General features: G+C 36.0%; 1 pseudogene; it reads left to right on the forward strand.

Annotated features, from left to right (window-relative positions):
- The first annotated feature begins 5391 nt into the window (after nt 1-5391).
- On the forward strand, nt 5392-5855 carry LOC124093726 (large ribosomal subunit protein uL23-like; annotated as a pseudogene).
- Nucleotides 5856-9071: the final 3216 nt, after the last annotated feature.

Genomic DNA, 9071 nt, shown 5'->3' on the forward strand with positions numbered 1-9071 from the left:
CCCCACCATACTTGATGTTTCCATGTACCACTTTTCTATCCATTGACCCTTTGATCCTTGGTTATAAATTCCCTCCTATCCCTGGTGTATTCAGAATGGCAATCATTTCTATAAGGGGGTCTCTCTTTCCCTTATTGCAATAGCCCTGAATATAATTTATCTTCACCACTTCTGTCTGACTCTGGTTTTCTTTGACAATAGAAAGTAAACATTCGTCAAAGACAATAACTGCTTGTCTGCTTTTTAGTTCCTGTAATAGTTAGCTTTCATTCACTATAACAGTAAGCATGAAATAATTAACTAATAAAATAATTGGTCTTGGAAATTCTGGTTTGTACCTGGTTGGCCCATTTCTCAGTTTCCCTGTGAAGGAGGCACATCATGGAAGAAGCAAGTGACAGAGCAAACCATTTACCTTGTGGACAGGAAGTGATGAGAGAAAAAGGAAGAGGTGGGGTTGGGTTCCCTAAATACCTTTCTAGAAACTTCCTAAAAGCCCCCACCTCCTAAAGGTTCATAGCATCTTCCATTGGCCCATGAAACTTTGAAGGATATTCAATATTTCAACCTGGAGCAATTTCTAAGTCCTGAATTTTTGTAAAAAGGATCAGAAGTAGAGAAGGGAAATATTTCTTTCTGTTGTTCCAGATTAATGGCTGAATTTCATATGTTGGGGAGGGAAGTCCTGTACAATGCACCTAAGGATATTCTAGTCTTGGTTCCAGGATCCTCTGACTTCATACACATTTCTCTGGCCAGTTCGACAGAGAGAGACTGGAAGTGAAGAAATTCCAGGAAAGCATGATCATAGGCGATGGACATAATTGCAATAACCAATTTAAAATAACTAGAGGGAAATATAGGTGTTTTTTCCACCTATAACATCTGGAAATATTTAGCCTTACCAAACTGCACACAAACATTACTACAGACTTAAAAACATCTGGGTACTTGAATTCTCCCTTGTATTCAAAGATTATGATTTAATAAGACTGCGATGTCAGGTGTGTACACACACACACACACACACACACACACTCTCCCCTATATGTTTATCTGTGCGTATGTATCCCAGGTGACTCTAATGATTCTCACAGCAGCTTTTGAGGTTGTTACTGTTTGCTTTGTTCAGCTGTTCTTAAACTTTAGGATACATTAAAACCTTTGGGAGGTTTCTTAAAACACCGATTTATGGGTCCATCCCTAAAATAAATGATTTGGCAGGGTAGGACTTAAGAATTTTCATTTTTTCAAAAAAATTTTATTGCTACATTATAATTATATGTAATTATGGAATTAATTGTTACATATCTTTACACAAATATTTTTAACAACTTCTCAGGTGATGCTGATGTTTTAGGTTGGGGTAGTCACATTGACAACAGTGCATACATAGGTGGATGAAAAATGTTTATAGACTTGAAGTTATGGATGTAATGACTTTTCTGAGTACACACAGCTAAACTGGGGGGTTTGAAGCTGATGTTCTAATTTTATGTGGATCGATTTTATTTTACTAGTGTTACATTTTTTAAAAATATTTTTAGTTGTCAATGGATCTTTTATTTTATTTATATGTGGTGCTGAGGATTGAACCCAGGAAAGTGCTCTACCACTAAGCCACGACTCCAGTCCCTAGTGTTACATTTTAAAAATTAATTTTGTATGCCTTATATCAAATGATGCTTGAAAGAACAAAATAAATGAAGATTACTATTATGTAATCAAAGAAATTTAAGCTTAAATAATAGGAGTGACTTCCATGTGGTCTTATAGCAAGTATTGAAAGATAATCGAAATGAATTAAGATAAAGTTGGCTCCGATCTACATATTGTAGGGTCAGGCTCCAAATTCCTTAATAGGACACCCATAGCACAAAAGTTGATAACAAAAATCAACAAATGGGACTTACTTAAACTGAAAAGTTTTCTCTCAGCAAGAGAAACAATAAAAGAGGTAAATAGGGAGCCTACATCATGGGAACAAATTTTTACTCCTCACACTTCAGATAGAGCCCTAATATCCAGAGTATACAAAGAACTCAAAAAATTAAACAATAAGAAAACAAATAACCCAATCAACAAATGGGCCAAAGACCTGAACAGACACTTCTCAGAGGAGGACATACAATCAATCAACAAGTACATGAAAAAATGCTCATCATCTCTAGCAGTCAGAGAAATGCAAATCAAAACCACCCTAAGATACCATCTCACTCCAGTAAGATTGGCAGCCATTATGATGTCAAACAACAACAAGTGCTGGAGAGGATGTGGGGAAAAGGGTACTCTTGTACATTGCTGGTGGGACTGCAAACTGGTGCGGCCAATCTGGAAAGCAGTATGGAGATTCCTGGGAAAGCTGGGAATGGAACCACCATTTGATCCAGCTATTGCCCTTCTTGGACTATTCCCTGAAGACCTTAAAAGAGCGTACTACAGGGATACTGCTACATCGATGTTCATAGCAGCACAATTCACAATTGCTAGACTGTGGAACCAACCCAGATGCCATTCAATAGATGAATGGGTAAAAAAAATGTGGCATTTATACACCATGGAGTATTATGCAGCACTAAAAAATGACAAAATCATAGAATTTGCAGGGAAATGGATGGCACTAGAGCAGATTATGCTTAGTGAAGCTAGCCAATCCCTAAAAAACAAATACCAAATGTCTTCTTTGATATAATGAGAGCAACTAAGAACAGAGCAGGGAGGAAGAGCAGGAAGAAAAGATTAACATTAAACAGATACATGAGGTGGGATGGAAAGGGAGAGAAAAGGGAAATTGCATGGTAATGGAGGGAGACCCTCATTGTTATACAAAATTACATATAAGAGGTTGTGAGGGGAATGGGAAAATAAAGGAGAGAAATGAATTACAGTGGATGGGGTAGAGAGAGAAGATGGGAGGGGAGGGAGGGGGGATGGTAGAGGATAGGAACGGTAGCAGAATACAACAGTTACTAATAGGGCATTATGTAAAAATGTGGATGTGTAACCGATGTGATTCTGCAATCTGTATTTGGGGTAAAATTGGGAGTTCATAACCAACTTGTATCTAATGTATGAAATATGATATGTCAAGAGCTTTATAATGTTTTGAACAACCAATACAAAAAAAAAAGATACCTATTGTATTAGATTGTACATCACTATGACCAAAATCACTGACAAGAAAAACTTAGGAGGAATTTGTATGGGGCTCACAGAGATCTCAGTCCATAAGTAGCTGACTCCATTGCTCTGGGCCCAAGGTGAGGCAGCACATCATGGGGAAGGGCTGAGCAGAAGGAAACTGCTCAGCTCATGGTGGGGTTAGGAAGCAGAGAGACTGAGACAAGGGTAGAGGCTGCAGGGCAAATGCACCTTTCCAGGGCATACCCCCATTGATCCACCTCTTCCAGCAATGCCCCACCTGCTTATATGTACCAACCAGTCAGTTCTTTCAAAGCTAGCATGGACTGATTAGGTTACAATCCTTATAATTCAATAATTTCACCTTTGAATAATCTTTCATTAACAGGAACCTTTGTGTGAGCCCTAACAGCCAAACCAAACACCTATCTTCAACAGCCATGTTTTCCTATACTACAAATTGTTCTAATCAGCCAAAATGAAATACTCTCACATTTTATTTATCACGCATTTTATTTATTTTTTAATATACCATTTTAGGTTAACTAAATTCATATTCAATGTGGTGCTATATTAGAACTATTTACATGACCAAAGTTTGCAGCAACATTTAATAATAAATATTTTTGTCCTAACTTCAGATTCTGTATTTTTATACAAATGAAACTATGCACAATCTTTCCATATTCTGTAAATACATTTATTTGAAGATTTATAATTTATAAAATATGCCTTGTTATGAGTTGCTTAGAGTTATGAGCATTGCCTCATCTATTTTAAGCAGATTCTGTTTTTGAAATTCCAGTGTGTAGGTACATATTGTTTCTCTCTATGCTATTGTGTATTTTCTTCTAGACAAAGTATGCGTATCATATAGAAGAGTTGTTTGAAGACCATCAGTTGAGCAAAATTTATTTACTGGGTCTATTTTACTCTTTTTTTTTTTTTCTCTTTGGATTTGGCAGAACAAATAGAAATGTTATTCCTTTGAAAACTGTCCCATTGCTGTGCCTGCCTGAGGCCTCATCTTTCTATATACACTTTAAAATGCACATTTGTCCCTTTCAAGGGACTCAATCTCTTTGCCAACATCTGCAAAACACTTCTGTGAAAAATATCCAATGGTTTATTTGGACTTCTTCATCTTTATGGAAACTGCCAGAAACTCAGAAACACAGACTAGCAGCTGCTGCTTTAATATCATCGAATGTGAGAGTTGCAATATTATCTTCACACACATATAGACCATACTTATGGGCCCAGAAAAGTGTTTGCATTTTGATAATACACAGTGATATATCTGGATATAAAGTTTTAGCTAGCAACATACATTTTATATACAATCTGTTTTAATCTTTGCAACATAAATAGATATTACCTTGCCCAAAACAAGAATAATTAAGACATAAAAACACTCCAAAAGGACAGAAACACACCAACAAAAGCCCTGTAAAGTCTGTAAGCACAGGGTTTGCGGAAGAATATAGCTAGGTAATTAACAAGAGAGAAACACAAACTTACTTATTTTCAACCAGAGAGAGACCATTTTAAAATATCTAATATTTATTGTTATTATTTTAAGCCACAAAGAAATAGCTGAATTTGTTAAGACCTCAATTTGCCTCACATACATGGGCAATTCTATCTGCCACTTAATTCTTTTTAACTATTAATACCTTGTAACTTGAAAAATAACAAATTTAGAAGTCACATTCTATTCCATATCTCCAATGAGGTAAAAGGATGGAAACCAACACTGGATCCCTAGTCTAGCCCTCTTAAAATGCTGAGCTTTTGAACTCACAGGATATTGTCCCACCTCAGACACACTTTGCCAGTGAAGTCTTTGCAGCTTACATTATTAATTTATCCACATTAAGACTGAAGTTCGCTTGCTACTCACATCAGTGTTTCCTACTCTAATTTCTATGCAGTAGAGGCTCATTTATCCCTTCTGACTTGATGTAGCTATCTAGTCATTTTCCCATCTGGACTGTCAGCTTTTAAGTGCAAGATTGCATCTTTCATTCTTTGCACTGTGCCAAATATGGGTGATTCTAAGCAAATAAACAGCCAACAGGTGGATAGAGCAATCTTCCATTTTATTGCTTTGGTCTGAGAAATTATTGTGGCTTAGAAAAAGAGTCAGCTCACAGTAGAAAGCTCTGGATTTTGTGAGAACCTACTACAAGTCTACATGTTTTAAATATTTTTAATACTGTCTGAAAAATGGAGACGCTTTTTACCAACATGACACTAAAAGCAATGAAGGAAGCTCCTCCTGATATCAAAGCTAAGGCTTTGAAGGCTAAGAAGGCAGTGTTGGAGTGCATCCATAGCCACAAAAAGAAAATCTGCATGTCACCCATCTTCTGGTGGCCCAGGGGGCACTGTGGTTCTGGAGGTGCCCAAATACCCCCAAAAGAGCAACTCCAGGAGAAACAAGGCAGACCACTATGCCATCATCAAGTTCTGCTTGAGCACTGGATCAGCCTGAAAAAGAGAGAAGACAACACCCTTGTGTTCACTGTGGTTGTCAAAGCCAGCAAACACCGGATGCAACAGTCTGTGAAGAGGCTTTCTGACATTGATGTGGTTAAGGCCAATACCCAGATAAGACCTGATGAGAGAAGGCATATGTTCAACTGGCTCCTGATTATGATGCTTTGGATGTTGCCAACAAAATTGGTATCATCTGGAGTCCAGCTGGCTAACTCTAAATATCCAGTTTGCTTTCACTATAAAAAAATCTGAAATAAAATTTTAAGGTGAGATTGCAGAATATTTATAACAGGCAGTACATATTTGCTGTAGTTAGAATGCCTTTGTTTGAATTATTCCACCAAAAGTAAACAAGGTTTGGTTTTGGTTTTTACTTGTTCTTTTTAGATATATATGACAGTGGAGTGTATTTTGACATATTATGCATACATTGAGTATAACTTATTAGGATCCCACTCTTAAGGTTGTACACGATGTGGAGTTTCTCTGGTGGTGTATTCGTAGATGAACATAGAAAAATTTTGTCTGATTCAGTCAGAAAGGGTTCTGTGAAGTGTTTTCAACTTAAAAATGTTCTATTTAAAATTGATTAGCATTATAATTATTCATCGATGGGAGCATTCATATGAAATAAGATTTGTAGGAATTTTTCTTTTAATTAGAGTAAGGAACTCAATCAGAGGTCCCCAAATGAAATTACTAATGAGCCTATCAACAAATTATCCTAATTGAACACTTATGTGTGGCAGCTGAGAATTAAAAGAAAAATTATGTGAGGACAATAGATCTGATTTGTAAAATCATTAGAATTGACAGATTCTGATGTCCTCTCCTTAAGTCCTCTTTTCAGAAGAAAAAAGAAAAGTGCATTTCTTTTGCTGTCATTAGTATCTGAGACACCTTTCTGTCTAAAATTCTTAAAACATATTTCTGTATTTCATTTTCTCTTTCTCTCTTTTCCCTTCCTGCCCAGAAGAAGGGAATTGCCTTTTTACTTATTCTCAGCTCTTAAATAAGTAGGACCAATTTGTAATTTCTCCGTTTCCCTTGGAGTCATTTTAAGGGAAGGGAGAATACAAAATTGTTGAAAATTATCTAGTTAGTATGCTAGAAACAGGAAATTGGCCAAGCTGCTCTTAGGAAGAGTCTAATTTCTTCATGAGATTTCTCTCAGGCAGCAGTCTCCACCCAGCAGCAACCTTATCTTCTGGAAATTTGATAGAAATACAGATACTTGAGCCCCACCCCTGATTCAGAAATTCTGGGGATATAACCAGGAATATATGTGTTTTCACAAGTCCTCCAAGTGGTACTAAATGCATGCTTAAGTTCTAGAACTCAGAAAGGACCCAGAAGGCCTCCTATTAAGCTGTTCTGTTTTTCTCAGCATCACAAAAATGTAGCAAGGCACAGAGAGAATGCAATTAGCAGAGCTGATGGTAGTGGGAAATTAGAAAATGCAATATTGCTAGTGCACATCAGATTTTTCTTTGTTCCTCCTGATACTTAGGTTTATTCTACTCATCCCTTAATAGGTCTAAAATAATATGTTTCATATTAATTAGAGCCTGACAGCAATCAACATTTATGAAACAGCACAAAACAATATTCAAATAATTTATGCTTTTATCAAATTACTTTTGGATTCTAGTGTGGAAAAGTTGGAGGAGATGAGGCATGGTAGAAATGTTTCTAATTCTTAGATAATTGATGCTGGAGGGAGAATTGTGTATGAGCATTTTCCAAATTGTATTGACATATGAACACAATTTATTCTTTTTCCCCAGTACATTTTCATAGTCATTTCTCTAAATTCCCTTTCTGTTATGGAATGCTCTTTGATTTGCGGACATGTATTATGTATAACCAAGAATAGAGGCTTTCAGAAATTATTGATTCTAACAAACAAACTTCAAAGTTCTTAACATATGGTTGTTGTTGATTGAATTTATCTAGCATAACAAGAAACTAAGATAAGATTTCATTCAGCAAAAGCCACTATGAAGTATCACTTTATGGAAAGCCATTAGCTAGGACTCTAAAGTAAGAAGTAACACGAGAAATGCAAATAACAACAATATAATTAAACTGTCAAATGTGATAGCAAAATTTATGCGAAAATACATGTAGCCCCAGTATTCTTTCCCTTTTTTTTCTACCCCCAGTTTTTAAGGAAACATCAAAACTGTTACTTCTGAGAATATTTATAACCTGTCAAGAGAAAAGACTAGAAACTGTGGCTGTGTATCCCTGAAGGAAAATGTTAGTTTCAAAGCACCATTGATGTAAATATTGCCTCTTTACTATTTTTCAGAATAGGTTGTTATGCTGATAAGTGTAATTGTGTTGGAAATGTAATTATCTAAAAGCTATTAAACACCAATGCCTTTTGATAATAAAATTATAGATGTGGGATCATCTTTAACATAGGGGGCATGAATTTTAATACAACTGTTGCTTTTTATGTGTGAAATAATACTACTATAACAAAAAGATGCTATATCGGATGTTTGATGTGGTTAATGGGAAGCAGTTATAAAAGGGATTCTTGCAGATGAATATTCACTCTGCTAGCCTGCAAAAATTGGAACACAATTAAATCTTTGTTGTCATACACAGGCACACCGAGCCATTCCTCCTAATGACTTTGCATTGTTTTTGTATGCACACTGAGATTATTTTTATGCAAAGTGTCAAAATTCCTCTGTAAACAAAACAACAATAATAAAAATGATCAAATGACAGCATACATAACTGGATATACACTGTATTAAGAAATGTGAAAGTTCTGAAAACTGCAAAAAGGAACTTATTCTTCATTAGTGAAAATGAAACAGCATTTGTGCAAGGAAAGAGGCATCAAAGATGAAAGGAATTGAATAACAATTGGCATAGGAGAAAGAAAAGGAATGTATCTGTGACTATTTACTTAAAAATAGGATTCTTTTATGGAACTGAAAGAAAATTTTGCTTGAGCAAACTGTCAACTGTTTTTATGGAATGAATACAAAAACCCATGCTTGCAGCTTATTTTTGTAATGTTCTCCTGGGACTTAATTTCAATTTGATCACTAATAAAAACTCCAAATAATAACTATTTTTACAAAGTCATTGTGAAGAGTAAGAAAGATACTGTATCATGTGATACATGAAAGTGCATATATAAAGTATTATTGTCTCCAGGCCTTAGAAAAAAAAACCATTTCTCAATATTTTCAGATAGGCAGCATGCCCCTGAGGTGGCAGCCTGACAAGAGCCCATAGAGGATCCTGCTGGAGCTGGGTGTCACACGTCAAAAGCATTTACCTAGACCACAGAGGGGCTCTAATTCTCCTCAGGTGACCAGTGATGTTGCACAGTTTCCAAAAGGGAGAATGAACGTAGATTTCTCATAGCAAAAACGGATGAGGTGGCCGGAGTTGTGGCT

Source organism: Marmota monax, unplaced genomic scaffold (assembly GCF_021218885.2).
Source record: "Marmota monax isolate L192 unplaced genomic scaffold, Marmota_monax_Labrador192_F-V1.1 WCK01_AAM20220418_F8-fsc00290, whole genome shotgun sequence".
NCBI lineage: Eukaryota > Metazoa > Chordata > Mammalia > Rodentia > Sciuridae > Marmota > Marmota monax.